This window comes from Corylus avellana, chromosome 4 (assembly GCF_965113065.1).
Source record: "Corylus avellana chromosome 4, dhCorAvel1.hap1.2, whole genome shotgun sequence".
NCBI lineage: Eukaryota > Viridiplantae > Streptophyta > Magnoliopsida > Fagales > Betulaceae > Corylus > Corylus avellana.
In genome coordinates this window covers 21,068,734-21,095,287 of record NC_142493.1, presented here as the reverse complement: position 1 = coordinate 21,095,287, position 26,554 = coordinate 21,068,734, and the positions used below count along the sequence as shown (strand labels likewise).

General features: G+C 32.8%; 1 pseudogene; it reads left to right on the top strand.

The window, feature by feature from the left end:
- Positions 1–3,383: 3,383 nt before the first annotated feature.
- LOC148586433 (uncharacterized) lies at positions 3,384–4,558 on the top strand (annotated as a pseudogene).
- The last annotated feature ends 21,996 nt before the right edge of the window (positions 4,559–26,554 follow it).

The following is a 26,554-nucleotide window of genomic DNA, read 5'->3' as shown; positions in this document are numbered from 1 at the left end:
TCCATGTCCTCCTTGTCATTTGTGCTTCGTTTGCCTGAACAAATCAAGTTCTGTGGACCCGAAGCCCATTCTTTGTCCCCTCTTCTAGCTTGTTTTTTCCATTTACGTAGAGAGCCTCCCAAACTCGACACCTTAGGCCCAGTAGAATCAAACTGACCCAACGTGCCTCCTGATACCTTCCCTTGCGCGTTAGAGGCTGATTTTATTCCTCCATTCCACGTGTTATCATCTCCTCCTTCCCCATCGTCTAAATTCTTGTCCAAACGTGCTGAACGTATCGCATTCATGCATGCCTCCAAACTTTCCTTATCAGGTCCCATTGATTGCATTGGAATATTATTGTCGTTACATGGCTGATATTGCGCTTGGGCTGTGATTTGCTCATCAATGCTCTGATTCCCTCCAACAGCTGTTCCCTTCTTTCCTTGCTCCGCATTGCTACAATATTCTCCATTAAATGCTCCATTATTCGTTTCCATCTTTCCTTGGCCAGCCGTTTCTTCCTCCATGGGGAAATGATCTGCTCTTGCCTTATTCTGCATCGAAACGGACATTGATTCCCCAGATTTGTCGCAGCTTGTCTCCCCATTACTCGCCCGCCCATAACTGTTCAGACCAGCTTCCGGTGACCGGAATCTGGCCGGACTGGACCATCCCCCGTCCTCATGCAGATTGTGAGCCCCGCTCCAAGAGCCTCTTCGTCTGTCCGCTCCCCTGGTTTGATAAGACGTACTGAGCCACGGGCCATATTCCATGGCCGCTCCCTTAGCACGTCCCCTGCTGCTCTTCTGACAACCCGCAGGGCCATGCCAGATGATCCCACAGTCAAAGCAAAATTTTGGAATTTTCTCATACTGAAAAGGGATCCAAAATGATCGATTTTTTAGATTTAACATACGTCCCCGCGCCAACGGTTTCATAATGTTAATTCTGATTCGAACTCGTAAATACTTCCCCCATCCAATGCCATCTTCATTCGTATCTACCTCTTCAACGACCCCCACAGTGGATCCCAATTTGAATCCCATATCTTTGCCCATGCATGCTAATGGCATGTTAAGCATTCGAATCCAAAATGTCTCTGAATCAAACGCCATTTGGTGAGGAGGGGATAATCCATCAAAATCTGTTACCGAGAATAAATTCCCTTCAAATATCCACGGCCTTCCTTCAAGAATCCTGATTTTATCCCATTCATGCTCAAACTCAATGAGGAATAGGTTATCTCCCAAGACTTTGAAAGATAACGAACCTGTCGGTCTCCATCCCTTAATAAGCCTTGCTCGAACCGATTCTTTCCCCACTATCCTCTCGATCAGTAATTTCCCTACTAAGCAATGGGATCGTCCTTTGCTTGCTATCTCCTCGACACATTCTTCCTCCGCATCCAGGCCAATGCTTTCCTCTTCCGTCAATGACAGCTTCCCTCACATATGCGTCAAGTCTTCCTCCATGGCTGCTTCGATCAGTAGAGACCCCAAAGAATACCCGAACTATAGATGATTATTCTCACAGTCCTCGAGAAGACGTGAAATAATGCCTTCTACTCTAGTTTGTGGAGACACACTCTAGAGAGAAAAAAATTATCTTTATAAAATAATAGTTAGGTTTGAGGTTTCCATCAGCAAATCATTTTTTATTACATGACCTTATATTTATGTTGTCAAGGCTGACTACCCAATCAGTCCTCACAACAAATATTTAATGCCTACCTGATCCCACCTAAGCCAAACTATACTTTGTTTTTTTTCTCAATTCAGCCATTTTTATTTCTCTTTATGAATTATGACTAACTTAGCATCGCAATGCGTAATCGAAAATAGTAACGGTCTTGTTGCCATTCGTAGCTTTTAATATTTTGTCACCAACTAATTCTTTTTTTTTTTTTTAGGTAATAGTGGAATTCTCATTTGTAAATCAGCCAACCAGAGCATAATGCTCTAGCTGAATAAACTCTCGAATACAATCAGGAGCATTATCTATCCAACTAATTCTTATGGTAGGCGTCTAGAGCGCATTTTGACCTGTTAAAGTAATTTCATTTAGATATAATTTTGGAGAAAGTCCACGTAATGTCCCCCCCAAACTTTCAATTGTGACAATGTCCCCCCAAATTACTAAAAATTGTCAATATTCTCCCCAATGACGAAATTACCCTTAAAAAAAAAAAAAACTAAAACTAAAACTAAAATTTCTAGAAAAAACCTAAAACTAACCAAAAAAAAAAATCCAAACGTTGGCCTTTTTTTTTTTTTAATCAATTTTATAAGAAAAAATTTTTTAAAAAAAATCGTTTTTTTTTTTATAAAAATTGAAAGTTTTCGTTTCTTTATTTTTATTTTTGTTTTATAATTTTATTTAAATAAAATTTTTTGTTTTCTAAAACTATATATATATATATTTTAAAATAGTTTTTTTAAAAATAAAAAATAAAAATTTTTGTTTAATTTTTTAAAAAAAATATTATTTTTAAATTAAAATTTTTCGTTTTTTAAAAAACTCAATTTTTTTTTGAATTTATAGGGGTATTTTTTGTCTTATTGAGAAATCTATAGGGGCATTTTTGTCTTATTGCTAGTCTTGGGGCGACATTGACAATGTTTTGATAGTTTTGAGGGGACATTGTCACAATTGAAAGTTTGGGGAAAACATTGTCAATTGGGTGGTAGTTTGAGGGGGGTATGTGGACTTTACCCTATAATTTTTGACGAATTAAAGTGTTGTTTGGAATATTTCAATTTTTTTTATTATAAATTAATATGATAATTCATGCAATTCCTTGTTTTAGGCCATGATTAAGAACACTTTAACAAAGATTTACGAGACAAGTAAAAGGCAACAATTAATGTAGAAATTAGGAAAATGAACTTGAAAAACACTTGACTATCTTTAATGTATGGCATGTTCTTAACATCGACTTGTGGTGATATTTATATGATTATATTAATTTGAGATTTATGCCTGGGTAATTTAGTTATAATCGTAATGTACATGTATGTTGATTGTGACATATATTTTTCAACCATTGCGGCTTCGTTTATTTAAAAGTCAAAGTCAATGATTCAGCTCACTTTCAGTAATGTATTGTTAATCTATTGTTTTTTTTGGCGGTATATTAATTTAATTATTCAATCATTGTTGATTATTGGTAGGCTGGTGTAATCATATAGTTCCATCTTGTAGGACTTTTGTTGTCATCACTTAGCTTTTTAACTTCTTTCATACTCCGATTTCAATCATCCACTACTTCAGCAACCTACTGCTCATAGGACATTGTCACATTGGCTTGTCTTCACCTACAATTTTCTCATTTGTCTCCTGGTTTCAAGTGTTTATGCCCATAGTTTGGCCTAAGTTCTAACAAGTAAGGAGCCGGAGGCACCATGGGGAGAAACATAGAAGAAAAGTCCATTCTTCATGTTGGAGAGTCTAAGGTATTTATTCTTCTTCTCTTCATATTCTTAAAAAGTTTTTTCTGTTTCAAAAGAATCTGATCATAAAGTAATGATTATTAGGACGTTGTTGAACATGAACTTGAAGGATCGCTTTTACCCAAATCACCCACTCAAACCAGCAGGCCAAGCAGCATGGTTTTCAAGGCAAGTTTCTTTTCAAGGCAAGTTTCGTTTATATTTGATCAACTTTTTTTTTGTTTTTTTTGAAAACAGAAATCACATGGTGTGATTACGGCTCACTTGGTTGCTGAAGCCATTTCCACTCTCCATGGGCTTGACCTGAGGTGGTCGGGCCCAATAACCCCGACCGAGATGCAATATGTTCAGCAGTATGTCTTTGCGAAATACCCGCAATATTGCAATGGCCTTGTGCAAGAGGGTGACAACAAAATTGATCACTCCCCCAAGAGTGGTGGCAGCAGTAGAGAGTTGTCTTCTCCAGCCTTCTTCACCAGTTATCTTTCTGACCTGGACGGGACCCAGTTGGAGCCATCGAGACTCCTTGATATCCTGACCAAGAAATCTTCTTTTCAAGGGAGTTTCATATCAATCCCGGAAATCCAAGCTAGGAACAGAGCCTTGAAGCATTGTGGGCTGGCAGAGGAGGACTACCTGGTTCTTTTCATGCCCAATTACAAGGATGCTTTGATGATGATTGGGGAGAGTTACCATTTCTTCAGGGGAAATTTCTACATGACCGTTATTAACGAGGAGCTGGATCGGATACGGGAATTTGCGACTCAAAAAGAATCAAAGGTTGTTTCAGCGCCAGAGAGTTGGTTGGACTTGAGGATCAAAGGGTCACAACTTAGCCAGTATTTCAGGAGGAAGTGCAAGCACAGCCCAAAGGGACTCTTTTCTTACCCCCTCTATTTGAATGGAACCCGGTACTCTCTGCATTGGATCTCAGAGGCTCACAGGAATTCATGGCAGTTCTCCTCGATGCGACTGGTTTCCTTTTTGGCGATGATCGCCTAGCCCTCGCGCTTCACCGGCCTGACTTTGTCTTGTGTGTACTTGACAACCCACATGGTCAACCATCCCAGATTACTAGCCTACTGGTTAGGAGAAAATCGTTCGATACTACGCCAACTTCAGCCTAGTTTCATTTTACTAATTACGTGGAGGGCTAGCTTGTATAAGGATTTGAACTTTGATCAGCTTCACAGCCTCTGCTTTTTATATAGCATATGTTGTAATTGCTCTTGTTCTAAACAGACCAATAAAGCATAATTAATGGTCTTTTTAGTTAATTCTCTTTCCAATTAGGAACCTCGCTGGTCTAAGAGGATGAAAAGCTTTAATTGAGATTTGAGAAGGTCACTTTGTTTCTGCCTCTAGCTTTTTCTGGATTAGGATTTCTTAAATTTTTCACTCAAATTTTAGGAAGAGAACTTGAGTCCTAAGGTGTTCGGGCAAGTACTCGGATAGCTTGGGATGCGAAGTCTGCTTTCTTGGCACTCAAGACACGAGATCTCTTTTTTCATTTCCTAAGACAAAGCGGATCATAGTCTCTAATTGGTTCAGATCATAGCTCCTAAATTTTAAAATTTCTTCTAAAATTACTTCTTTTTTTTAATGAAATAAAGCCTTCTATATGCATCTATAGCCCCCAAAGCCTCTTGATTTTGTCTCTGCCTTAAAATATTGATATTTATCTACACATTTTAAGTTTAAAGGAAATGAAAGGATTATCTTCGTTGATTGTATAGTTAGTAGATTCATTGATAAAAACTTTTTAGTTAAAGGTTGTGTTCCGGTACAGTGTGGGAATAAGAAGCCAGCATATTAAACTACAGTTTTTCTATTGGGATGGCCTTAATAGTTCTCAACATCTAATATTAACTCATCTGTCACATGGCACGACTAAATTTGTAATTTTAGAACCAGTAGCGCTAGAAGCATTCGTTGCATTGAATGCAGTGGAGTCCAGTTGTGACCTGAGGCAATGAGGTTACAAAAAATCGTAATAAAGGGTGACGCGGTTCAATTTTCAAATATTGAATGGTGTGAAAGTTACGAAACGGCTAGTAAATGGTAAAAAAAAAAAATTGAAGGGTAAGGTCTACTTAACATTTTTAAACTATTATTTTAATGACAATATACCCTTCAAACTATTAATTGTGACAATTTACTTAAATGTATCCTCAATGTTAACAAAATGACAAAATTACCCCTATAAAATTTTTAATAAGATAAGAATATCCTTAAAATTTTGAAAAAAATTAAATTAAATTTTTAGTATTTTTATTTTTATTTTAGTAAGGGTAATTTTGTTCTTTTTAAAAAATTTGGGTTACATTATCATTGTTTTAGTAGTTTGGGGGGTAAATTGTCGCAATTGATAATTTAAGAAGTAGATTATCATTAAAATAATAATTTAAAGGAGTTAAATGGACTTTACCAAAAAATAAAATAACAAATAAAGCCATCAATGTAAGTTTTCAATTAGTTATACTGTTATAGGGCTTACTCGAGCATCACCGGCCTAAGCTATGTCTTTTGCCAAGTGCTAAGGTCCATACTTGAAAGCCCATCAATACATTGGGCGGCTTGGGCCGATTCTAAGTAACAGATTTTTTTTTTTAGTAATATTTTATAAAATTAACAACCACATCACACGTGTTTCTTCCTCACTTTCCAATAGCTTGTATAAATAAAACGTGTTTGCATATTCATTGTTATCTAAGAGTCCGTTTGAGAGTACGTTTTTAAAGAAATAATTCGTGTTTTTAAACTAAATTACAATTTTGGAGTGTTTAGAATTGTGATTTTAAAAATACAAATTTTTAAATCGTGAAAAAATTCGTGATTTCTACGAGTTGACTAGATTGTGCTTATTTGAAAATGTGCGAATTTAAACTAAAATCACGATTTCGCTTAAAAAAAATATTTTGAGCAATATTTACCTATTTGGCCATGAAACCACAATTATATGCTAATGTTATCCAAATACTCAATTGATAAAAAAAAGTATTTCTTAACATGTTTTACCAAATGTCTATGCGCTTTTAAAAATTAGCGATTTCAAAAACACAATTTTAAAAATCATACTTATTGAAATCGCACTTTCAAACGGGCCTTAAGTATAACAAATAAAATCGTTAAGCAATTATTATCCTAGCATAAAGTTTGATGTTGTCAAACTCATAACTTCTGAAGTTCAGGCAAAAGTTCTTTGGCTTTTGGACCGAAAATGATAATTTTCTTTAGGGGGTCAAAAATTACTGGAAAACTAGAACCGGAACCGGAAAAAGGGAAACCGGGGACCCGATTCCAGTTCCAGTACCTAGTTATTACCGGGTTACCTAGAACCGGGGGACCTCTTATATATATATAAACAAATTTTAGGAACGATTTATATATTTATATTTATGAACTATTTTTATTGTAAGGGGTATTTCTTGTGCATGTTGGTTTGTTTAAATACTTGTTTTTATTGTTTTAATGTTTTCTCTATGTAACTAATTTAAAATAATTTTTAGGGCATTTTAAAAAATTGAATTTTTATTTCTAAGGCTCATATAGGCAAAAACATTGATTTTTTTTATGATTTTTGGGATTCTTTAGGTTTTTTGTTTTAATTATTTGAAACAATCACAACAAAGCCTAATAAATTTGGACAAAAAGGCTAATAGATTTTTTTTTTTAAAAAAATGGGCCAATTGTATGAAAAAAAAAAACAATTTTCTTAAAAAACCGGTTACCGGACCTGGTACAAACCAGAACCGGCTAGTAACCAGGACCCTGGTTTACAAGACCCGGTTCCCAGTTCTAGTTGCCCAAAACCAAGAATCGGGGTACCCCGGTTCCGGTCCCCGGTTTCGGCCAAAAACCGAAATACTGAACTAGGTTGACACCCCTAATTTTCTTGATTTGATTGAAGATGGCTGAAATGTTCATGTGTATGTGTTCATATGTATAGACTTTGTGTGAAATTAAGGTCTATAAATAAAGTTTTGAAAATAAAAAATAGAGGGGTGTATGGTAGGCTTTTGCAAAGTGTTCAACAAGTTGAAAAAAGTCTGAATTTTGCTTGAAAGGAGGTGTTGAGATTTGGTAGTAAAACTTTTGTAAGGAGATAAACTATATTAATGAGTATTTTTTCTATTTGTCAAACTGTGGAAGCTTTTCTTACACAAAAGTCTAGGAGTAAGTGGCTCAATTTTGGGGACCCACATTTGTTTATTTTCACAAGGTTGTTGGAAAGTTGTTAAGGTCCATAACACAAAATTTGATCACTCATGTTTGGGATGACTAAGGACAAAGAGTTGATTATGTTGAGAACATCAAGGAGAATTCCAATAGCTAACTTAAAATTAGCTAAATGGATCTTAGATAATTAACTTAGTGGTAGCAGCAAGTTTAATATACTATTTGTTCATGAAGAAAAAAGTTTATTATAGGATTTAAAGTTGACATATAATTGTGCTTTGGGTGACTAGCTGCAAAACATGCCAAAAGTTAGAGGTTTTTTTTGACAAATAAATATGTATGTATCTCAATTTCAAAGATTGTTTGGGCACATTGGAAATTACATTTGAGTGCAAAGAACAAGTGATAACGAACCAAGGTAAATATCTGAAAAACTCGAACAATTTATTTAATTAATTAGATATTATTGATTTCATTTCATCTTAATTAAATATTTGCTATCTTGTATACAGTATTTACGAGACTAAAGCCAGCAAGGTCAATCATTCCAATAATGCATAGTACTGATTTTGTTACCATCAGTGTGGACGACTCCAAAAAGTCCGAAAGTGACTTACTCAAATGTGGAGTTCTGGTGCAAGATGCAAATGGGATACTTCGCATTTGTAAAATATCTCGGCATTCGTATGTTAATGTGCTGCAAACTGAGGCGAATGCTAACTTTGAATGATTAAAGATTGGTGAACAAAATTAATACAATGAGGTATTCTTATATATAGACTCGTATTTTCGGTAAAAATGAAAAAAAGAAAAATATAAAAATAATATTGGTATATTATTTTATGGACCACAAATTTCAGAAGAATAAAAATTAAGTCAAACAAACTCAAAATGAGTCAAACGAAAGTCCAAAACGTTATTCTCGGAATATTATATCCACTTGTAAAATTTCAATTTAATTAGAACATGTTAAGGAGACGAAACTGACCCAGTAAAAATATCATATACGAAACTGACTGAGTAAAATGTCAAATATGACAGTATATCAATCTCCATTACTATTTCATCTTATTAAGAAGACGAAATTGACCGAGCAAGTTTAATCTACTATTTGTTCATAAAGAAAAAAAGTTTATTATAAGATTTGAAGTTGATATATAACTGTGATTTAGTTGACCAGATGTAAAACATGTTAAAGATTAGAGATTTTTTTTTTAACAAATAAATATGTACGTGTCTCAATCTCAAAGGTTATTTGCACACATTTAAAAGCACATTTGATTGCAAAAAACAAGTGATAACGAACTAAGGTAAACATCAGAAAAACTCGAGCAATTGATTTAATCTTATTTTCTTTTAACAATTCAATATCATTGATTTCATTTTATCTTAATTAGATATTTGTTATCTTGTATATAATATCTATGAGAATAAAGCCAACAAGGTGGTTTATTCCAACAATGCATAGTGTTGATTTCGATACCATCAGCTTGGACGACTGCAAAAAGCCCGAAAGTGACTTGTTCGAATGTGGAGTTTTGGTGCGAAATGCAAATGGGATGCCACATTTTTGCCAAATATCTTGGCATTCGTGTGTTGATTTGATACAACTTGAAGTGAAAGCCAACTTGGAATGATTAAAAATTAATGAACAAAATCAGTACAATATGATATTCTTGTACACAGACTCATATTGTCGATAAAGACGAAAATATGAAAAATATAAAAATAATATTGGTATAATGTTTATAGACAAGAATTTCGGTCTATAACAATTTTCAGTACAGGAAAATATCAAATAACAAATATGAAAAAATATATGGACCAGAAATCTCAGACAAATGACAATTAAGTCAAACGAACTCAAAATAAGTCAAACGAAAGTCCAAAACGTTCTTCTCAGAATATTACATCTACCTGTAAAATTTCAATTCAATTAGAACATGGTAAGAAGACGAAATTGACCCAATAAAATGTCAAATATGACAGTATATTAATCTCCACTGCTATTCAATTTAACAATCTTCTCTACTATTTCATCTTATTAAAGAGATGAAACTGACTCAAAAAGTTTAATCTATTATTTGTTCATGAAGAAAAAAAGTTTATTATATGATTTAAAACTGACATATAACTGTGGTTTGGGTGACCAGGTACAAAACATGTCAAGGGTCAGAGGTTTTTTTTTGACAAATAAATATGTACGTATCTCAAATTCAAAGGTTATTTTGGTACATTCGATTGCAAAAAACAAGTGATAACGAACTATGGTAAATATTTGAAAAACTCGAGCGATTGATTTAATTTTTTTAAAAAACAATTAGATATCACTGATTTCATTTCATCTTAAATAGAAATTTGTTATCTTGTATACAATATATACGAGAATAAAACCAGCTAGGTGATTCATTGCAAAAATGCATAGTGTTAAATTTGCAATCATCAGCATGGACGACTGCAAAAAGCCCGAAAGTGACTTAGTCGAATGTGAAGTTCTTGTGCGATATGCAAATAGGATGTCTCACATTTGCCAAATATCTCAGTATTCATGTGTTGATTTGCAGCAACTTGAGGCGAAGGCCACCTTGGAAGGATAAAAGATTGGCCAACAAAATCAATACAATGGAAAAGAAAAAACGAGAAGTTTAAAGAAGTAATAAGTTTTTGTTGTTGGTCATAAAATTTTATTATCAACTTATAAAATCAAATCTATTTTCATATCTAAAGAAGATTGATGAAATAGGCCTTGGGATTTGCTTTAAAAAATAAAAACACAAAGATGATGACATGACAATTACGGTATGTTGAGGTTCTCTCTTTTGTTGATTGTATTATAATTTCTTGAAATTATTGTTGGGTATCCTAGCCTGAATCATAAACCTATTATTTAGAACATACAAATTATCAATTTTTTTTTTCTTTTGTGCACAACATTGTGACAAAATGTGTCAATTTTTGGTCCATAACAATTTTCGGTACATGAACATATCAAATAACAAATATGAAAAAGTTTATAAACCAAAAATTTCGGACCAATGAAAATTAAGTCAAATGAACTCAAAATGAGTTAAACGAAAGTCTAAAATGTTCTTCTCATAATATTATATCTACCAGTAAAATTTCAATTCAATTAGAGCATGTTAAGGAGACGAAACTAATCCAATAAAATGTTAAATATGATAGTATATCTATTTCCATTACTATTTAATTTAACAAATTTTTCGACTATTTCATCTTGTTAATGAGACAAAACTGACACAGCAAGTTTAATCTACTATATGATCATGAAGAAAAGTATATTTTAGGATTTAAAGCGGACATATAACTGCCGTCAACATTGCCCCAAAGATTTTTTTTTTTTTTAAATCTGTGATGTATTCCAAACAATTACATAAGGTCTCATTTTTTAGTTTCAAGGCTATATATATATATATATATATATATAGAGAGAGAGAGAGAGAGAGAGAGAGAGAGAACAAAATGCCAAAACTTTTCTAACTGAGAATGAAATGAGCAAATAATAAGTTAAAGTATGGAACAAGGCAAATTAATTACATATTACATGAATTCCATCTCCATGCCTAGTTACTAACTTAAACATCTAACATATTGTCTAAATATATAACATATTGTCTAGTCGGCTGTTCAAGTACAAACATCCACATGATCCACAAGATTCATGGTACTTTCTCAAAAAAATAATTACATCACACTGGAAGCTGCATTGTGAGTGAAGTCTTGTGAGGGAGTTGCTATGAGGAAAACATTGAAGCTCACCAAGAACCACCACCAGAAGGCCTTCCCAAAATAAGACCAAAATTACAATAAGAATACATTCAAGCAAGTAAAATTAGACTCTAAAAACTCTGCAGAGAAGCCTTTAGCAACAAATTTGCTGGCAAATTCTACAAAGATACTAAAATCAAATTCACTTTTACTGCAGATAAAATTTTCAAATAAAAGTAGGCAATTTTGTAAGATTAAACTGAACACTTATGCATCAATTTACTTACCTTAACTTGTTCATTTCGCTCGGCAACTCATCAAGTATCCAGTTCACTTTTGCTTTCTGAACCATACATAGAAACATATCTCTAAGGTTTTGGTCTTGAAGTGCTTTCATAGCTAACTCATAATATTCGTTTGGTAGGGCATCACAAATCTGGTGTAGGTCTTTCATGGCTTCCGCAAGTAACTTATCATCATCCGTTAGGGTTGTCGGCACTGCTGCGTCAACCATGCTTTTCTCAGTCGGTGTTTTGGATTTTTTTGTTGGGTTGCTGCTGGTATCATCAAGGTTGACGTCGTCCATTGGTCGTTTTCCTCTGTGTCTGTTATCCAAAATCTTAGGTCCGCCGACGTTGTTGTGGGGTTCGTTTGCAAGAAGTACATTAAGCATATCGTAATTTTTACAGACTTGTTCATGAGTTCTGTCGGGAGATACCTGGACATGAAATTCCAGTTGTAAGAAACAATTAAAAACTATTTGACCTGAAAAATTCTAGGAAAAATAAGAAAGAAAAGTTTTACCACCACAGCGGTCCTGATGTTCTCGACATTGTAACTGATTGTTCTCCCAGCATCAGCCAAATCTTTGACTAACTTAAACTTGCTTTTCATTTGCTTAAACTTCTTAGTTAACTAAGTCATTCTTAGATTTGTTCTTCTAGTACGAAGTTTCATTTGTGGAAGTACTAGCTCCCATTCAAGATTACTACGGGTGATTGCTTCCCCCTTCGTCACTTCAAAAATAATATTTACTAAAATTTGTTCTTCATCCGCGGCCCAGACCGGATCTCTGTGACTAGCCATGTGTGCGTGTGGGGCAGTGATTTTCAGGGTTTGAAAGGTGTTTGGGTAGTATGCATCCAAAAAGAGACGACTGAGATAAGAGAGAAAAAGTTATTCGATACTCTATCCCATTTATTTCATTTGGGTGATCATGTGCAAAACATGTTAAAGGTTAAAGGTTTTTTTTTTTTTTTTAACAAATAAATATGTACGTATCTCAATTTCAAAGGTTATTTGTGCACATTCGATTGTAAATAACAAGTGATAACGAACCGAGATAAATATCTGAAAAATTCAAGCAATTGTTTTAATCTTTTTTTTTTTAATCAATTAGATATCATTGATTTCATTTCATCCTAATTAAATATTTGTTATCATGTATACAATATCTACGAAACTAAAGCTAACAAGTTGGATTTAAGCAATAACTTATTTGAAAATTTTAAACGTAACACTTAAGAATTGCTTTATGTAATCCATATAACATTTGTTAGATCTCAATTTTGATGAGATCTTGTTGATATATTTCTTTTAATAAAAAAAAACTTACTTGTTATATTTTTGCAATATCTTTGCAATTTTTATTTTGTTTTTTACTTGTTATATTTTTTATGGATCTCAATTTTGATGAGATCCATAACAATTTTCGATACATGAGCATATCAAATAACAAATATAAAAAAATTTATAAACTAGAAATTTCGGGCCAATGAAAATTAAGTCGAACGAACTCAAAATGAGTTAAACGAAAGTCCAAAACGTTCTTCTTGGAATATTATATCCAGTTGTAAAATTTCAATTCAATTAGAACATGTTAAGGAGACGAAACTGACCCAGTAAAAATATCATATACGAAACTGACTGAGTAAAATGTCAAATATGACAGTATATCAATCTCCATTACTATTTCATCTTATTAAGAAGACGAAATTGACCGAGCAAGTTTAATCTACTATTTGTTCATAAAGAAAAAAGTTTATTATAAGATTTGAAGTTGACATATAGCTGTGGTTTGGTTGACCAGATGTAAAACATGTTAAAGATTAGAGATTTTTTTTTTAACAAATAAATATGTACGTATCTCAATCTTAAAGGTTATTTGCACACATTTAAAAGCATATTTAATTGCAAAAAATAAGTGATAACGAACTAAGGTAAACATCAGAAAAACTCGAGCAATTGATTTAATCTTATTTTCTTTTAACAATTCGATATCATTGATTTCATTTTGTCTTAATTAGATATTTGTTATCTTGTATATAATATCTATGAGAATAAAGCCAACAAGATGATTTATTCCAACAATGGATAGTGTTGATTTCGATACCATCAGCTTGGACGACTGCAAAAAGCCCGAAAGTGACTTATTCAAATGTGGAGTTTTGGTGCGAAATGCAAATGGGATGCCACGTTTTTGCTAAATATCTTGGCATTCGTCATTCGTGTGTTGATTTGATGCAACTTGAAGTGAAAGCCAACTTGGAATGATTAAAAATTAATGAATAAAATCAGTACAATATGATATTCTTGTACACACTCATATTGTCGATAAAGACGAAAATATGAAAAATATAAAAATAATATTGGTATAATGTTTATGGACAAGAATTTCGGTCTATAACAATTTTCAGTACAAGAAAATATCAAATAACAAATATGAAAAAATATATGGACCAGAAATCTCAGACAAATGACAATTAAGTCAAACGAACTTAAAATAAGTCAAACAAAAGTGCAAAACGTTCTTCTCAGAATATTACATCTACCTGTAAAATTTCAATTCAATTAGAACATGCTAAGGAGACGAAATTGACCCAATAAAATGTCAAATATGACAATATATCAATCTCCACTGCTATTTAATATAACAATCTTCTCTACTATTTCATCTTATTAAAGAGATGAAACTGACTCAGAAAGTTTAATCTATTATTTGTTCATGAAGAAAAAAAGTTTATTATATGATTTAAAACTGACATATAACTGCGGTTTGGGTGACCAGGTACAAAACATGTCAAGGGTCAGAGGTTTTTTTTTTACAAATAAATATGTACGTATCTCAAATTCAAAGGTTATTTTGGTACATTCGATTGCAAAAAACAAGTGATAACGAAGCATGGTAAATATTTGAAAAACTCGAGCGATTGATTTAATTTTTTAAAAAAACAATTAGATATCACTGATTTCATTTCATCTTAATTAGAAATTTGTTATCTTGTATACAATATATACGAGAATAAAACCAGTTAGGTGATTCATTGCAAAAATGCATAGTGCTGAATTTGCAATCATCAGCATGGACGACTGCAAAAAGTCCGAAAGTGACTTAGTCAAATGTGAAGTTCTTGTGCGATATACAAATGGGATGTCTCGTATTTGCCAAATATCTCAGTATTCATATATTGATTTGCAGTAAATTGAGGCGAAGACCACCTTGGAAGGATAAAAGATTGGCCAACAAAATCAATACAATGGAAAAGAAAAAACGAGAAGTTTAAAGAAGTAATAAGTTTTTGTTGTTGGTCATAGAAATTTTTTATCAACTTATAAAATCAAATCTATTTTCAAATCTAAAGAAGATTGATGAAATAAGCCTTGGGATTCGCTTTAAAAAATAAAAATACAAAGATGATGACATGGCAATTACGGTATGTTGAAGCTCTCTCTTTTATTGATTGTATTATAATTTCTTGAAATTATTGTTGGGTATCCTAACCTGAATCATAAACCTATTATTTAGAACATACAAATCATCAATTTTTTTTTTTTTTTGTGCCCAACATTGTGACAAAATGTGTCAATTTTTGGTCCATAACAATTTTCGGTACATAAACATATCAAATAACAAATATGAAAAGGTTTATAAACCAGAAATTTCGGACCAACGAAAATTAAGTCAAATGAACTCAAAATGAGTTAAACGAAAGTCTAAAATGTTCTTCTCATAATATTATATCTACCTGTAAAATTTCAATTCAATTAGAGCATGTTAAGGTGACGAAACTAATCCAATAAAATGTCAAATATGATAGTATATCAATTTCCATTACTAGTTAATTTAACAAATTCTTCTACTATTTCATCTTGTTACTGAGACAAAACTGACTCAGCAAGTTTAATCTACTATATGATCATGAAGAAAAGTATATTTTAGGATTTAAAGCGGACATATAACTGCCGTCAACATTGCGCCAAAGATGTTTTTTTTTTTTTTTTTTTTAAATCTGTGATGTATTCCAAACAATTACATAAGATCTAATTTTTTAGTTTCAAGGCTATATATATATATATATATATATATATATATATATATAGAGAGAGAGAGAGAGAGAGAGAGAACAAAATGCCAAAACTTTTCTAACTAAGAATGAAATGAGCAAATAATAAGTTAAAGTATGGAACAAGGCAAATTAATTACGTATTACATGAATTCCATCTCTATGCCTAGTTACTAACTTAAACATATAACATATTGTCTAAATATATAACATATTGTCTAGTCGGCTGTTCAAGTACAAACATCCACATGATCCACAAGATTCATGGTACTTTCTCAAAAAAATAATTACATCACACTGGAAGCTGCATTGTGAGTGAAGTCTTGTGAGGGAGCTGCTATGAGGAAAACATTGAAGCTCACTAGGAACCACCACCAGAAGGCCTTCCCAAAATAAGACCAAAATTACAATAAGAATACATTCAAGCAAGCAAAATTAGACTCTACAAACTCTGCAGAGAAGCCTTCAGCAACAAATCTGCTGGCAAATTCTACAAAGATACTAAAATCAAATTCACTTTTAGTGCAGATAAAATTTTCAAATAAAAGTAGGCAATTTTGTAAGATTAAACTGAACACTTATGCATCAATTTACTTACCTTAACTTGTTCATTTCGCTCGATAACTCATCAAGTATCCAGTTCACTTTTGCTTTCTGAACCATACATAGAAACAAATCTCTAAGGTTTTGGTCTTGAAGTGCTTTCATTGCTAACTCATAATATTCGTTTGGTAGGGCATCACAAATCTGGTGTAGGTCTTTCATGGCTTCCGCAAGTAACTTATCATCATCCGTTAGGGTCGTCGGCACTGCTGCGTCAACCATGTTTTTCTCAGTCGGTATTTTGATTTTTTTTGCTGGGTTGCTACTGGTATCATCAAGGTTGACGTCGTCCATTGGTCGTTTTCCTCTGTGTCTGTTATCCAAAATCGTAGGCCCGCCGACGTTGTTGTGGGGTTCGTTTGCAAGAAGTACATTAAGCATATCGTAATTTTTACAGACTTGTTCATGAGTTTTGTCGGGAGATACATGGACATGAAATTCCAGTTGTAAGAAACAATTAAAAACTATTTGACCTGAAAAATTCTAGGAAAAATAAGAAAGAGAAGCTTTACCACCACAGCGGTCCTGATGTTCTTGACATTGTAGCTGACTGTTCTCCAACATCAGCCAAATCTTTGGCTAACTTAAACTTGCTTTTCATTTGCTTAAACTTCTTAGTTAACCAAGTCATTCTTAGATTTGTTCTTCTAGTACGAAGTTTCATTTGTGGAAGTACTAGCTCCCATTCAAGATTACTACGGGTGATTGCTTCCCCCTTCGTCACTTCAAAAATAATATTTACTAAAATTTGTTCTTTTTCCGCGGTCTAGACCGGATCTCTGTGACCAGCCATGTGTGCGTGTGGGCAGTGATTTTCAGGGTTTGAAAGGTGTTTGGGTAGTATGCATCCAAAAAGAGACGACTGAGATAAGAGAGAAAAAGTTCTTCGATACTCTATCTCATTTATTTCATTTGGGTGATCATGTGCAAAACATGTTAAAGGTTAAAGGTTTTTTTTTTTTTTTGACAAATAAATATGTACGTATATCAATTTCAAAGGTTATTTGAGCCTAAACCCTAAACACCTTTCAGGGTTTGAAAGGTGTTTGGGTAGTATGCATCCCAAAAGAGACGACTGAGATAAGAAAGAAAAAGTTTTTCGATACTCTATCCCAATTATTTCATTTGGGTGATCATGTGCAAAACATGTTAAAAGTTAAAGGTTTTTTTTTTTTTTTTGACAAATAAATATGTACGTATATCAATTTCAAAGGTTATTTGAGCACATTCGATTGCAAATAACAAGTGATAACGAACCGAGATAAATATCTGAAAAATTCAAGCGATTGTTTTAATCTTTTTTTTTTTTAATCAATTAGATATTATTGATTTCATTTCATCCTAATTAAATATTTGTTATCTTGTATACAATATCTACGAAACTAAAGCTAGCAAGTTGGATTTAAGCAAGAACTTATTTGAAAATTTTAAACGTAACACTTAAGAATTGCTTCATGTAATCCATATAACATTTGTTAGATCTCAATTTTGATGAGATCTTGTTGATATATTTTTTTTAATAAAAAAAAACTTACTTGTTATATTTTTGCAATATCTTTGCAATTTTTATTTTGTTTTTTACTTGTTATATTTTTTATGGATCTCAATTTTGATGAGATCCATAACAATTTTCGATACATGAGTATATCAAATAACAAATATAACAAAGTTATAAAACAGAAATTTCGGGCCAATGAAAATTAAGTCGAACGAACTCAAAATGAGTTAAACGAAAGTCCAAAACGTTCTTCTCAAAATATTATATCTACCTGTAAAATTTCAATTCAATTAGAGCATGTTAAGGAGACGAAACTAATCAAATAAAATGCAAAATATGACAGTATATCAATCTCCATTACTATTTAATTTAACAAATTCTTCTATTATTTCATCTTGTTAAGGAGACAAAACTGACCCAGCAAGTTTAATCTACTATATGATCAAGAAGAAAAAAGTTTCTTTTAAGATTTAAAGCTAACATATAACTGTGTTTTGGTTGTTCAGGTGCAAAACATGTTAAAGGTCAAAGTTTTTTTTTTTTTTTTGACAAATAAATATGTACATATCTCAATTTCAAAGGTTACTTGAGCACATTTGATTGCAAAAAACAAGTGATAACGAACCAAGGTAAATATCTGAAAAATTCAAGCAATTATTTTAATCTTTTTTTTTTTTTTTTTAATCAATTAGATATCATTCATTTCATTTCATCATAATTTAATATTTGTTATCTTGTAAAAATTCTAAACATAACCCTTGAGAATTGCTTCATGTAATCCATATAACATTTGTTGGGATATCAATTTTGATGAGATCTTGTTGATATATTTTTTTAATAATTTTTTTTTTTTTTTTTTTTAAAAAAAAAAAAACTTATTTATAATATTTTTGCAATTTTTATTTTGTTTTTTTATATATAATAGAAAAATTGGGGTATCTTAGGCATTTTTTTTTAAAAAAAAAATTAACGAAAAATTATAACGGAATGAGGTAATATTATAAGTTGAAAACTCGAGGGATTGAACTTTGAAGAATTGAAAATTGGTGAACTAAAGCTTATAAAGAACAAAATAGATTAAGAAAATATTCATCTAACATCATGTTTTCATGTTTTAAACTAGTTTGGTTGAGCCAAAAAGTCTGATCAAGAGGCAAATATTTATCTGTGAACATTGGATTAGTTTAAATTGTTTCGAGTGAGTAGGTCTCTTTCTTAAACATGCAGATATATTAACACAAAAACCAGATATCAGTGAAAATTTAACGAAAAATCGGGGTATTTTGTTTATTTAAAAAATAACAAAAAATCATATCGCTAAGCGATATAAACAAAGAATACATCATTGGAAGTGGATTCAAGGTGGTGAAGAAAATCTTCAAGGACAAAATTTATTTAGAAAATTGTGTTCAAATTGTATTTAAGCAAGTACTTATTGATGAAAATGATCTTTGGCTATACATTTCAAAAACATATCCAAAAGATGAGTATGCGGATGAGAAACTGACAATCGTAACAGCAAAAGAGTCTTTTGTTAATAACAATGCAAACATGATATCTCTATGGCTAGATAGTATGTATGAATTTAATAAACAGTGTTTTCACAAATTTTATATATTACAGTATACCAATATTTACTAATATTCAATCTATCAATTTCCTTTACTATTCTATCATGTTAGCTTTTCAATGAATGCAATGAAAGTATACTAATACAATAAATTCATAGGGCAAGAGCTCCATGATAAGAGATAAGTATCTTGAATTTAAAATTATTTAAAGTAAATTATAATGAACTGAGTTTAATTTAAAAACAAGTTTTGACATTTCTAGGTTGAATAAATTATTATTCAATTTGCAAGCATTTTGTCAATTAGCTGCTATATTACCGATTTGTTCCACACAGGTTTGTTTCACGAAATTAAATATTTAAGAGAGACAAGATCATCATTGTTTAAAATAGAGTACTGTTTGTATAAAGATTGATAAGTTTTCTCATATTTTTCATTGTTTCATTAAATATCAGGAGTTAGCAGTAAGTTAGTCATCCAATGCTACAATTACTCCAGTGAACATCAATATGAGCTGCAACCTAAGGAAAAAGTTGAGCTTCTAGCAACCTACTTTAAGTTGAGAAGTTGTGAGTTTAGCGATAGTGTACTCGTTGCTAGTATAATGACTAATGAGCCATGTTTATTTTTTACAAGCCGCCATTTGGAAAAGATCATGTGATATACGTTTCTATATATATATATATATATATATATATATGTGTGTGTGTGTGTGTGTGTGAGCACGACTAGTGGCCTATACCAGTCCACGAGCCCAAATTGGCCCAACTTAGGTTCATGTTGGGTTAGATTAGAGGGTTAAATACTTTTTCGTTTTCCTCTTGATTTCGTTTTATATCACATAGTACCTCAATAATAGTTAAAAACAAAAATGGTACTTTGTTTGAATTCAGTATGAAATTTATAAAAATATGGGTCCAAACCGTCCTCAAGGACGCGCCGTAACTCCGGGCCCACACGGTCCCATACCGGACACAGTTTTCCCAGGCGGATGACCTGCTATCCTCGTACCGGTCAGAACTGATGGTGTACAGGATGATCACACTATTATTAGTGCGGTCATCACCATACCAGATCATGTAAATTTTACAGGAAAGTAAAATTACTTCTTGTGGTGGTAGTAAGTCAAGAGTGGTAACTCTTGACCAAGAGTTGTATTGAGACTCTATAAATAGAGTCCCATGAGAATGCAGATTCTTAATTCTATTTTTTACATGAAATCTTAGTTTAGTTTTCTCCTGGTTTTTCTGCATTCTAAACACTCTTATTCTCCACCGGATTTCCACCCTAACGGGAGAAATCTTTTCTGAAGAATTTACAAAGATCCTATAATTTAGAATCCTACAATGGTATCAGAGCACAGTAATATGGAAGAACAAGAGAAGATTGAAGAACCAGAAAAAACAATTGAAGATCCTCCAACACTTTTGTCTGAAATTTATTAAACAATCCACAGACAAGTTATTGGTTTAGCCTCTTCTGTGGCTTTCTACAATTTGCATCAATCCTTGCAAAAGCCAGAGGAAAAACCCCTTATCAACACAGTCGGTGGATTACATTATACAGGTAATATTGATGCTCTGAGGAGAACGCATTTTTTAGAACAAAAATACTGGAGAAAATTCCTCACTCTTCCTTTACATGATTCTGAGAAAATTTTTCCCCAAAAATTTAGTCCTGAATTTTCTGATAATGCCTCTCCATCTGCGAATTTTGCTTCAGGAAACTGTGAGAAAAAGGAAGAAACTTCGTATGTGTCTTCATCTGAAGATTTCTTCACATATCTGCTCCGTGGGAGGAAGAAGATCCAAAAGAAGATCAAGAAGAAGATCCAGAAGAAAACCCAGAAGACAAAATTTCACATTCTAAAGCAGAGGAAGAAAATTCGAAAAAAAAGAGCACATCTGGAGGAAGAAGACGACGGGTTGAGAAAAACTGCCAATTCCCCAACCCTAGACGACGCCGTTTCACAAAGTGAGGAAGAACCTGCTGCAAACGATATTGTCTTGCTGCCAAGGTGAGTGGTTTTGGTTTTATTTAAAATGACGTTGTTCTAGATAACCAAAACGACGCCGTTTCGAGCTTACTCAAACAGGCATCTTTCAGCGCCTCTTATCCAGACGATGCCATTCCAGTAAATAGGAACGGCGCTGTTTTGGTATCGGATCGGGTCGAACGACCCGCTCCACGCATTCTGGATCATAACCGAAAACCAAATCCCGATCCACTTTGCCAACCATTCTGCTCCAGCCCAAAATGGAAATACACGCCTGAAAGTTCGTATTACGAACCCAAGCCCAGATAAAAAAAAAAAAAAAAAATCAAAAACCCATAAGCACTGAAACCCAACCCGCTGAAAACCGATTCGTTGAAACCCGACCCTTTTCATCAAAACCCGAACTAGTGAAGCCCAACCCGCCATTACGCCCGTATCCAAAATCAGACCTGAAATTTAACCCGCGTTTCAACCCACAGTTCAGGCCACCCGGTTTCAGCAGACCCGATTCATTAGACCCGGTTCAGGCAACCCGATTTCAGCAGACCCCCTAAGTTTAGGGGAATTTCAGCAATTTCGACCATTCTGGCTCGTTTCGGCCCCGATTTCGTCCATTGAAAAACCATTGGAAAGCTGATTCGAAGGGCTACAATTCTACAGGCTCTATTTACAATAATTTTAATAATTTTCAGCGTTATAATCCTAGAAATAATTGGGAAAGATGTGAGACTTCTAATCAAAGCCATCGAAGTTTGCACTGGAGGTTTATCCGACCCTGCTAGTTGGCTCCAAGTCAACTCAAGGAGGTTGCATTCACTGTTCCAGATTTGGCTACAGAGGAGATCTCATCTGACAGGCGCCTAAAGGGTCTACATCCTTTATGGATTGTTAGGACCATTGTGCAGAACCCAGCGACTCAGGGCAGGTCGCTTAAGAACCAAGCGGTGGTTGTTGGGCACAGCCACCCCCATCAATCGGACGATCATTGGTTGAAGGACCATCTATAGCATCACTAATCTCCATGGAAGACGATGAATTTATGGAGTCCAAAATATAGATTCTCGTTTGTTGGGAAGTCACATAGCCAGTGGAGTGATCCTCAGATCTCCAGCACCAATAGACGGAGAAGGTGGACTAGCAGGACTATCAGTAGCAAGACCAGATGGACTGTCAAAAGAAGGGCCCATCGACCGTCGAGAACTCTTATAGACTTTGAATCTTCTCTGTTTTGCAGAACATGCGAAAGAATGCTCCCCAAGCAATTTGGCACTAAGGAACCCAACGACCCCATTAGGACGAACCCCAACCGATCCAACAACCTCTTCCCCGTCCAAAATTGGACCTTCACCTGGATTACCCTCAGTATGCCCAGCGGCAGAATAGGCCTTGGTGGAACCAGCAGCCTCTTGTCTTGTCCCACAGCACACATGCCTTCCACAATTTGATAAATATAGACTTTATGTTTCGCTCTTTACACGTGAGGCATGTCAAATCTAAATTAAAAAACATACAAAATCAAGAATTATTAGTCTGAATATATAAAACTTGTGAAAATACTATTTATCCTATTTATGGAATTTACACATTCCATCTAGCCAGAGATATATCGTGTTTCCATTATTATTAGCAGAAGATTCTTTTGTTGTTACAACTGTCAGTTTCTCATCCTTATCTTTTGGAGATGTTTTTGAAGTGTACCGCCAAAGACCATTTTCATCAATAAGTACTTGCTTGAATCCAATTAGAACGCAATTTTCTAAATAAATCCTTGGTGATTTTGTTCACTACCTTGAGTCCACTTCCATTGATGTATTCTTCGTTCATATCGCTGGGCCAACCATTCTTTATCAAATTCATTGCAAGCAATGCGAGAGAGTTCGCAGGGAATGAAAAATCGTTTACAAGCTGAATTCATCTTTAACAAATATGTACACAAGTCTATGTACTCCATCACATGTTCTTTCACATACTCATTGTGATTCCCTTTGACTAAATCGTCAAGGTCTCCTGAATCAGTGTATAAGTAGACCATATTGTAACGCTTTAGTTCACCAATTTTCAATACTTCCAAGTTCAGTCGCTCGAGTTTTCAATTTACAATATTATCTTATTCTTTTAGGATTTTTTCCTTTTTTTTTTTTTTTTTTTCTTTCAAAATGACCAAAATAATGGATTTTTTTATTATAAAAAAAAATAAAATAAAAATTTCAAAGATGTTGCAAAAATATTACAAATATGTTTTTTTATTAAAAAATATCTCAACAAGATCTCATTATTATCTAGCTTTTTTTTTTTTTTTTTTTTAGGAACATTTATTATCTAGCTTGATTATACGTCGAACATGCTAAATACCCACATTAATAAAAATATAGAATTAAGTGGCACGAAATAAAGGTTATGGTTTCATAATCTTATTCTTGGTGGTGTAGAGACCACCTTTAGCTTCAAAACACCATAAAAATGACCTCTCTCTCTTTGTGCTATTGAATGGGTGAGAGAATGTCTTTGCTAAGGTTTCTGAAAGCTTTTAAATAGTGTTTCCTATGTTTTCTAAGTTTTGAATGCATTATATTCGCATGAAATATGTTATCGTTGTAACGGTTCACGTATCGTTAAAACGGTTGATCCATATAAGGTTGCTAATGTTGATCGCTAAAATGGTAAACAAAGGTTCTCATGCTTTGACATGGCATAGTTTTAATGTTTCATGAAACGTTCGAATAGTGCATCCAAATCTTGATAGTTTGAGTGCTTTATTATTTATATGTGTCATTAAACTAGTCTTTCACAAACTACCACATGTTTGTCCATGGTATTACACTCGGTGAGGCAAGTTCGGTAACATTGCGCAAAGTTACGAACATAAATTTCTTCCAACCTATTCTAGTAAGTGTCAAGTGTCATCTCTTAATGTTTTATTTAGGAAAAACTTCACTTTACCCTCCTAAACTTCTACGTGATTTGACAAACTCACCCAAAACTTTCAAATCTCTCAATTTGGACCTCTAAACTTTCAATTGCTCTCAATGTGGACCCATTCGTCAATTTTAGCCGTTAAAAATACTAAAAAAGACCAAAATATCCCTGATTTTTGTTTTTTTTTTTTAAATAAAAAAACGTTTTGAAATTAAGGGTAAAGTTGGAATTTTATACAAAATTCAGGGGCATAAACGTCATGTAATGTTTAAAATCTGACGAATGGGTCCAAATTGAGAAAAATTGAAAGTTTAGGGGTCCAAAGTGAAATATTTGAAAGTTGGGAGTTTGTCAAATCGTGTGGAAGTTCGGGGACTAAACTGAAATTTCTCCTTTTATTTAATATTCTTAAGAGTTATTTATTTTCATTTTACTAACCTAGGAACCTAAATATTGATTTTTGAAAAATTCAAATATGTTAGATGACACTTAGCACTTATTATAGTTGGTTAAAGTAAATTTCTTCTAAACCAGCTTGAAGAAATTTTGTGTCCCAAAGTTACGACAATCCCATCGGTAGGGGCAGGATTTTTGATGTGAGGGGACAAACTTTTTTTTTTTTTTTTGATAAGTTAGTAACATTGACTTATATAAATACAAAAACATATAAATAAATATAATTTATCTATATGTGTGTTTGTGCTTGTTTATATAAAATAAAAACATGCAATTTTTAAATTTAATCTCATAGCATTACAAACACACAATAATATAAACAATTAGCAAAATAAATTAAACGCGATCTATAGAGTTTAAGAAAAATGGTACCAAAAATAAAAATTGTAAATCAAATAACTGCAAAACAATCACTCAAAAAATAAATAGAAACATATATTTTCACCATATTCCACGCTTTTGCACAAAAAAGCACAAATAAATGTAAGGAAAAACACGATGTTGGGAAGATGGCTTAGAGAAAAAGAATATAAACAAAATAACGCATAATATGTTAATTTTGGGGAGACAAATATATCAGTTTTTAGGGGATGAATTCATAAAATATGTATATTTAACAATGGATCCGCTCCTGCCCATTGGTAGCATTTCGGGTTGACCTAAAGGGTTACAACTTACAACATATAAACATAAACTTATATGTATACTCATAATTTAGGAGAAAAATCAAAATATGATATAGCTCAATTGAACACAATCAATGAAGAACTCAATAAACAAAACTTTACACTTTGCCTGGTTCACACTTACCATTAGTAGTTGGTACCAACTACTTGATATGGATTGGGAACAACAAATCCGTTCATTTGTACCAACTACTAAAACAAATCAATAATGGGAGTGGTTAGGTGACCAAACCAAATCCAAAGCTAATTTTAGGGTTAGGTCACTAAACTCTTAATAAGTAAAAGCTAACATTTATAGTTTAAGAAATGTCTTAAATATACTTGTTGCTTTCTTTTTGGATTTTTTTTTTTTTTTTTTGGAGAGTTGCAGAATCGTATTTTAATACCGGTGAGATTTTCATGTGCTTATGTTTTTAGTGTTTTCTTTATTTATTTTTAATGTACAGCGCATTAATATATGAGCAAGTTTTTTTTATTTAATTACTCATTGAATTGTCACATTTTTTGTAATGTTACTCAGAAAGTTTAAAACTTTTCAATTTAGTGTTTAGGGAACTAAAATTTTTGTAATGTGCCGTCTCCATTAAAATTTTCGATTAAATTCTAACAAAATTTCCAAAATACTTCCTATTATTTTTTTTAGAAAAAATATTTAATTTTTTTTGCAAAGATTGATGCATGGATAATTTTACAAATACCGTTAAATTTGGAGAAACGCCTTAATCTTTGTTTTTTTTTTTTAAAAAAAAACAAATGGGGGTATTTTGAGAATTTTAACACCCCTTAGTTAGGAGTTAACAAAAAATCCTAATGGATGTGTGACATTAAAAATAATTGAAAGATAGATACACTAAATTGAGAGAAATTAAACTTTAGTGAAGACATTGCAAAAATAATGACAATTCAAAAAGTTAAATGAATTTTTCCCTTTAATTTCAAAATAAATGATTGTAATCTTGATTTTATAATTATGTCTATAATTTGCCCACAACTATTAGATTTATGTGGAGTTCATATAAGTTTACAAATCTAATTGTTGGTTTATAAAATGATATGGAAAAAATATGGATGCCGCACAACTCCCCCTCCCCCTCTCCCTCCCTCCCTTCTCCACTTTGTTCTCCCCCTCCCCCTCCCATCCCTGACTCC